Below are 7,947 nucleotides of genomic sequence, written 5' to 3'. Positions count from 1 at the left end.
AATTATTCATTTGGTTTCCGTAACACAGGTACTCTCATAAAATGCCTTCTAAACTTCGTTATTAATGTTTTTACTGTGAGTATGCGTGCATGTGGTGTGTGTGTTTTGTGATGCATGTATGAGTGTGTGTGAGCATGTGTGTGCACATGTGTGATGTACGTGTGCATGTGTGAGTGTGTGTGAGCATGTGCGATGTGTGTATGCACATGGATGATGTGTATGTGTGAGATGCGTGATGTATGTGAGTGTGTGTAATATGTGTGTGTATGGTGTGTGTGTAAACAGAGGCTCATGTTGAGTATCTAAATCTAATACTTACCATTTTATTTTCAAAGATTGAATTTCGAATTGAACCTGGAGCTTGCTATCTGGCTAGATTAGCTGCCCAGTGAGCTTCAGAGGATGCTCCTTTCTTGGCCTCTCCAGTTCTGGGATTGCAGATTTCTGTTGCTACTCCCAGCTTTTTTATATAGGCACTGAGGACATGGACTCAGGTCTCCGTGTTTGCATGACAAGCCCTCCAGCAACTGAGCCATCTCTCCAGAAATGCCTTGTTTTTTTCTTAAAAAAACAAAAACAAAAAAACCAGAGACTCCCTTTACCTCAAATTCCCTATTTTTAAAAATATTCTTTACCTGTTTGTTCAGAAACTAGACTATCTCACAAATATTTAATGTACAGGTGTCAGAGGAAGAGAATAAGTTGTTGATATACCCTTAGCTCTATTGAGAGCAGCTCCCTGAAGCCATTTACCAAGCCGTTGTTTAGGCTCATGAGTTGTACCGGCGTGAGAAAAGCAGATGTCTTTGCCATTAGGAGGATGTGTTCAAAGTCCTGGAAAAGATTCATATACAACTCCTAAGGAATTGTACTGTCCTGACTTTGCCATGGCATTCCTGGAAGCAACTTTGTGGGTGGCATCTGGAGGAATGTGTGTGTATGCGTGTTCAAACATTTTGCCGGGAGGCATGCTGGTTAGTCCCCCTCTACCAACTGGCCAGACATTAACACTTAGGGACATCCTAGGTCTTTAACGTGGAGTTGATGGTGTCTCCAGTTAGAGCAGTTGCCAGAAATTTGGTCAGCCTTATTTCTCAGGAATTTTGGAATGTTTTTATTTGTCTCACCTGTGTTCCAAATGACAGTGTATCTTTTCTTCCACGATGGAGAAGAAAGTGGTGTTTGTGCGTTCCAGGGAATATCTTCACATAAAAGCTGGCTGGCTTGATTTCTCTTCGAAATAAATAGAGTGTCTCGTGGCTCTGGGGAACACGGGGCTACTTGTGCTCTGACTGTGCCCATGCTGTGGGAGGAAAGGGGCCACTGAGATCATTTGAGGTTTAACTGCTGCTGACAGTGGAGGGGGGACCCAGCTTTGACGGAGGAGTCTTCTCCCATCCAATGGCGTTTGGTGAGCTTGGGGGATTCATTAATTCAAACATCGAATGTTTTGCAGCCACCCTATGGTGCAGAATCTTACCAGATGTTCCCTGGCTCCGCCAGGCAAAGCTTGGCTGCTGTTGGGCACAGAGTGCCTGCTGTTCTCGCTGCTCTTGGAGGTCCGGCTGTGAGCTCTCTGCAGGATTAGAAAATGGTGCTAATGAGGCCTGGGCCACAAGCGGGATCCAGGTGGGAGCCAGTTACCTTTTTACAGAGGAAACCTTTGTCCTTTGGCCTCAGTTTGCACTAGCCCCTGCCAGTCATTCTACAAGTGGGAACTGGGAGAGAGTCTGGGTATGAATGAGGGATTCATTTGCAGCCTAAGGACTTACAGGACCCCTTTCTAGCATCTTCTTGACAGGTGTGAGCCAGTGAGTATAATTAACAGGAGGCAAGGACACAGTCAAACATGAAGCTTCGCAAAAGTATCTGCTATAGAAACAAACTCAAAGAGACATCGCTTTCATGCCCATGCTGTCCAGGAGGAAAACAAGGAACTTAGCTAAAACAGGTTTAAATCTAATATGTGTCCAATATAGCTCTCAGTCTTCAGTCATCTGGATGCTAGCGGGAAATAGGCAGGAGGTAAATGCATGAATAACCTGAGCACAAGAATGCAAGCCAACTGCAAATATATCCAAAATGCTGTAGGAATTATTGGAGAGAGATCGTAATTACAGAATTCACTATTGATTAGTCTGATAAAAATTCATCTTCCTTTTCCATCCTAAGAGATCTTGGGTTTTGTTTAGGATTCCACATCCTGCCTCATAATTATGGGCTTCATGGGAACTAATCTCACATCCAGCATCGGGGAATTTAAGCTGATTATTTTAAATCAATACTGGGAATGTTGTTATTTTCTCATATACATAATTTATGAGCAGTTAGGCAGCCAACTGTGGCCAGGAATAGCTGGGAGGAGCAGCATTAAGCGAAAGTCTCCGTATGAGAAGGAGGGGGAAAAAGAGGGAGAGCATGGAGATGAGAGAGAGAGAGAGAGAGAGAGAGAGAGAGAGAGAAGCCCTTCTTACGTCCTCCACATGTGCCCATGCTGGAGATGGTACCTGAGCCACAGCACAGCAGCTAGTGTGACAGCAGCCCATCTCACTGATCCTTCCGAGGCTTCAAGGTGAGCTTTATAGAAGCTGTATCAACATACTGTGCGTGAGGAAAACGTTATGTCAAAATCAAAGATCAAACTGACTATTGAAAGAAGAATACAACTTTTATAATTAGAATACAGATAATAAAACATTTTAGTTAATAAGGCATTGAAGGTGAGATAAGAATATTGCAGTTGTTAAAAATAAATCAGAAAGGAAGGCATAGGAATGAGAAAGTTTAAAGGATGCTAATTTTGATGGTCACTTAATATTTTCATGGATAGCCATTCATTCCTAAGGGATATTGACCATTCATAGGGAAGAAATCAGGCTTCTCCTAAATAGCTAGATACATAAAATCACTAGATACATGAGTGATAAGACTATGAAAATTATAAAAATGTTTAATAACTGCACAAGGATGGAGGGAGTCAGACAGTCTAGATTTTAATATGACATCCACAATTATGAAGACTGAAATGGAAAAGAAATTTGATTATTAAAGTGAACTCATTACACACTAAGCAGACAATACCCTGGATTCTCATCATATTTCCATAGGACACAATGAAAAACATATAAGATAGTGTCACCATGAAATTTGTCACTGTACGTCATCAATGGTTCAAAAGCTTTTCAAGTAAAGCCAATTAAAGTATATAAAAAGTTCAGCTGAGTCTTGAAGATCAGAGCAGCAACATTAAGTTGGTCCATGTCATCATGAGTGTTAGCTGGGGTACACTCTCTGGGGTCTGTTTTATAAGCACTGGGCCACGGAAGGACTTTGAGGAACACCCTGGGTATCACTGATCTGGAGAGCATCAGCTGTTGATGGACAGTGAGCGCAGCTGCAGGAGAGTAGAACCTTTGGGGAGGAAAAAGATAATATAAAAAAAATGAACACAGAAAATAATGATTAAAAACAACCCTAAGAAATGGCAGCACACAGCTTCATGCAGATACATCTTAATACCTGTTGACAACATGAAAAAATTTTTGGACAAACGGAAAACCAAAACTGATACCAAAGCAAATTAGGTGAAAGAGCCAGAGACAGAACCACGTGATTTCCTCCGTCATGTTTACCTCTGTGGGTTATAGAATATGCCAAAGGGTGGGTGCTGACAGAAATCAGGAATCTCAGGGGGAACGTGGATTGATGTCAAAGGACACTGGGAAAGTTCTGGAGATGGTGAAAGTGTTTTGAGTTTTAATTGGAACAGTAGTTATAATCATATACATTAGCCAAAACTAAAGGTGTGAATTTATTGTATGCAAATTATAGCTTAAGGGAAGAAAAGCACAATACAGTAAACCAAACCCTAAATCTGAAGGAGACTAAACAAACTGGAGCCTGTTGAAGAACACGAGGGAAGCCACGTAAGCTTCTCCAGAACGAAATCCTGATGCAATAACAGCAAACGTCTTCTAATTTCTAAGGACCAGCAAATCCAGTGTCCTCTACATGCGCCACTGTGGTCCTGACCAGTGCCTCCAATGTCCTCTACATGTGCCACTGTGGTCCTGGGACCAGTGCCTCCAATGTCCTCTACATACGCCACTGTAGTCCTGGGACCAGTGACTCCAATGTCCTCTACATACGCCACTGTAGTCCTGGGACCAGTGACTCCAATGTCCTCTACATACGCCACTGTAGTCCTGGGACCAGTGACTCCAATGTCCTCTACATACGCCACTGCAAGTGCTCTGGTCTATGCCTGAAGCCACCCTTACAACGGTAGAGAGGGGAACAAGAATGGGACTGAGCACAAACACTCTTTAAAGCTGAGATAAAGAGCGCAGCACATTGACTTGCATTCACGGTCACCCTTTTCCTGTTGAAGACAGGCTCTTTGATCAGCTTTGGTGGGTAGGATTAAAGGGTATAGGTGTAAATGAAAAATCCCTGTGTCAGTTTTAGCTCCCACTGGACAGAAGGCATGGTCAGCCTTGGGTGTCTCAGGGAGCTTCTGGAGGGATATTTATGGGGATGTAGACAGGGCGTAAGAACCATGCAGCATACCCTGGCTGGTAACAATAGAACACCCCACTTAATGGGAATGTGGGCCCTCACTGGAATCCGGAAGAGAGATGGAGTAGATGAAAGACATACTGATTTGTTGTGTGTGTGTGTGTGTGTGTGTGTGTGTGTGTGTTTTCCTTCAAGACAAAGTTTCTCTGTATAACAGCTCTTGCTGTCCTGGAAACTCATTTTGAAGGCCAGGCTGGACTTAAACTCATAGAGATCTGCTTGCCTCTCTCTTCCAATTAAAGGCTGGGATTAAAGGCATGTGCCATCACTGCCTGGATTGATCCTTGTGCATTTTTATCAAGAATGTATATTAAATTTTGTTAAGTTCCTCTTGATCATTTATATCATAACTTCCCCAAAGCAAGAACACTGCTTAGTAAATCATTGGAAGTATTCTTCCTAAAGAACAGAGAAACATTTGTTATTACTATTCTTTAACACTGTGCTCTAAGTACAAATGAATGTCAGCAACAGAAACATGCCATAGAAAGTTGAGGGATGGAGCTGTAAAGTCCGTGGCAGAGCACACCCTCAGCACGGACAGGGCTCTAAGTTTGTTCCTCTGCACCATAAAGCAGCAGTAATGATAATAATAACAACAATTATAGAACACTGGAAAGATGGTAACATTTAAACATCTGAAAGGGGCGGGCAGACTCTGTATTACAGTTACTTCATTATTTAACTAAAGGCCTTAGAGAACCAATTTAAATTTTAATGAAAATTTATAGCAGGAGAGTCATGAAATTATCATGTAATAGTAAGTACAGTGAGCAGCCAGCAAGGATGTTACAGGAGATGTTCTTATTATTCGTAACAGAGAGAAGACACAGGATATTGAGAAGAAACTTTAGAGAAAACATGGAGAGCATAAAGGAATATGTGCTGCAGTCTTGAGGTAAGCATCTTACGTCTGGAAGCATCATACAGAGCTTAATGTTCCAGGAGTTCCTTTATAAACTACTGTATTCCCACTGATAATACCATCAACAAATGATTTCTGAGGGGCGGAGGGGCCAAAGAGCAATGCTAAAATAAAAATCCTGGAGTGTTAATTTGGAAAAGTGAAATACTTTTCAGAATTTTATTTTTCAGAAATAGCACTGCGGAAAGTATTGTAGCCATTACGTGTGTTGGGGTGTTCTTATTCAAAGAGTGAGTGTTTAGACTGCAAAAGCCTAACTAGAGGAAAATAAAACAAACTGATGAATGCGGAGTGGGAGTCTTGATAGACGGAAACACATACAGGGGCACCTCAAACTCAGGGAGAACACAGACTCCCGACGCCTGCTTGCCGCAACAGGTCAACATTTGGAAAGGAAAAGAGAGAATCTTTCCCTTACACCATTTGCCCCCACAAATCCTGAAAGAATCAACGGCTCCACTGAGGAGCCCCTGCAGGCGTCCAGACAAGGAAGCAAACTGCAAAGAGGTGAGAATGAAAACCCCATTCAGGTCGACTTTGTCAACATGGCAGACTGGGGAGCTTGGTGCCAGACGGTTCATAGTCGGCATATTTAAGACACAGTACAATTTGAGAAAGTTGTCAGGCAGTAATCACTCCCATCCCAGGTTTCCAGGCAACAATCAGTCCAATTCCAGGTGTACAATAAAGCTTAAGGCACGACTACCTAGAAACCTTTTTTACCAAGTACACGCGACCACGAGGGTGGGCTCTATAACTAAAGGGCTTCAGATCTGGTGTGGTCTCTGACTGAGTTAACATAGAGGTCTGCTATAGCATGAATTCTAGTTGGTCTTAATAATAAAATCCCAAAGTCAGATATGGGGGTTAATGTTGAAGATCAGAGAAGCAGAAAGTCCAGCCATTAGAGAGTTCCTTTACCTCTACCAATGTTCAGATAGAAGGGGTAATTCTGTCCTCAGACTGCATCTCCAGACTGCATCTGGTCTCCATCAAACCTCAGACTGCAATGAGTTCCTGTGTCCTGCCTTATCTTCCTCTTTCCACCCAAGCCATATCACTCCTGTCTCCACCTCCCTACTGCTGGGCTTAAAGGTGTGGGATCCAACTGCTAGAATCACCTTTGTGTGAGCTCTGTTTCTCTTTTAGACAGTTTCAATCTTGTTAGCCAGGGTCCCCTTGAACTAACAGAGATCCCCCTGCCTCTGTCCCCTGAGTCCTTGGATTAAAGGTACGAGCCACTACTTCCTGGTCTCTACTGGTTTAGCACTCTGATCTTCAGGCAAGCTTTATTTGTTAAAACAGCACTCTACTTTAAAACATCATTTTATTTATTAAAATATCACTATAGTAAGCAGGCCATAAAGTACATGTGACATCTCCCCTAAGGATGGGTGACATCTAGGAAGGGGGAATCTCGGCTGGCATAGCCATTCTGGGGGATTTGGGTGAGGTCTACCTTCTTCACAAAGAGTGGGCGAGGTCTGTCTCCACAACAGCAAAACCTATTCCCAGGTCTTAGAAAACATCATCCCCAGCCTTCTGGGCAGAAAGCAGGTGTTTTATCTCTCCATTGAGGAGAGCCCCCTGTGCATGGAACATTCCTGGTTTCTCTAGCGCTCTATGGACACAAGGACCTTTGCGCCCTCTGCACTCCACTATGTAAAATACAATATGACAGGGAATAAGAGAATTCTTTAACAATGTTGACTTAATGAAGAACTTTCTCCATGTGACTAAGGGAAAAGGTCCTGACTCAGTAACAGGCTAGTCACCTTCATGAAGGGAGAGCACCGCAGAAACAGTGAGGGACAGGGCATCGGGTGGTGAGAACTCCCAAAAGAATGGGCATGGCTGGTACATACCTAAATGGTTATTGGTTATTACTCATATAACTGGCAAATTGATTCTATTTATGGTTTATATTTCATGCAATGCACAATAGTGTACAAACATTGTGATATATGTATTGGCACAGCTACCTAATATTAATGTTTAGTTAATATCTTTTTCATCTACAATTACATTTTCTGGAAACAGCTGGAAGCAGCTAGATGAAGAGAAAGATTGATGCCATGATGCATGTTCCTTTGGACTTGCGCAGCCTTCCTTTTTGAACTGTCATTTCTTTTCATGCCAATTTTAAAAGCTAACATAAAAGCAGTGGATTTTTATTATGGCATCTCCATTTATTATTTATTTTACTGTGTTATATTTCCCCTCCCATTCCTGGTCTCTGCACCCCCTTTTCGCCCCAAGAACCCTTCTTCTGCTCTCAGGTTGTGCATATAAAAGGCAAATGTCCAGCCTGTGTTTAGTGGGGTCACCATCTCCCTGTCTGGTTGCCCAAGATTAACTCCGCTGAGATGTCTACACAATATGACCTTGAAGTCAGAAGAGCTGGACTCTAGAGTGGCCACTTCCCTGTAGATGCAACTGTCCTG

Source organism: Microtus pennsylvanicus, chromosome 12 (assembly GCF_037038515.1).
Source record: "Microtus pennsylvanicus isolate mMicPen1 chromosome 12, mMicPen1.hap1, whole genome shotgun sequence".
Classification (NCBI taxonomy): domain Eukaryota; kingdom Metazoa; phylum Chordata; class Mammalia; order Rodentia; family Cricetidae; genus Microtus; species Microtus pennsylvanicus.
The sequence above is the reverse complement of the archived record's forward strand: the minus strand, read 5'-3'. Positions refer to the sequence as shown.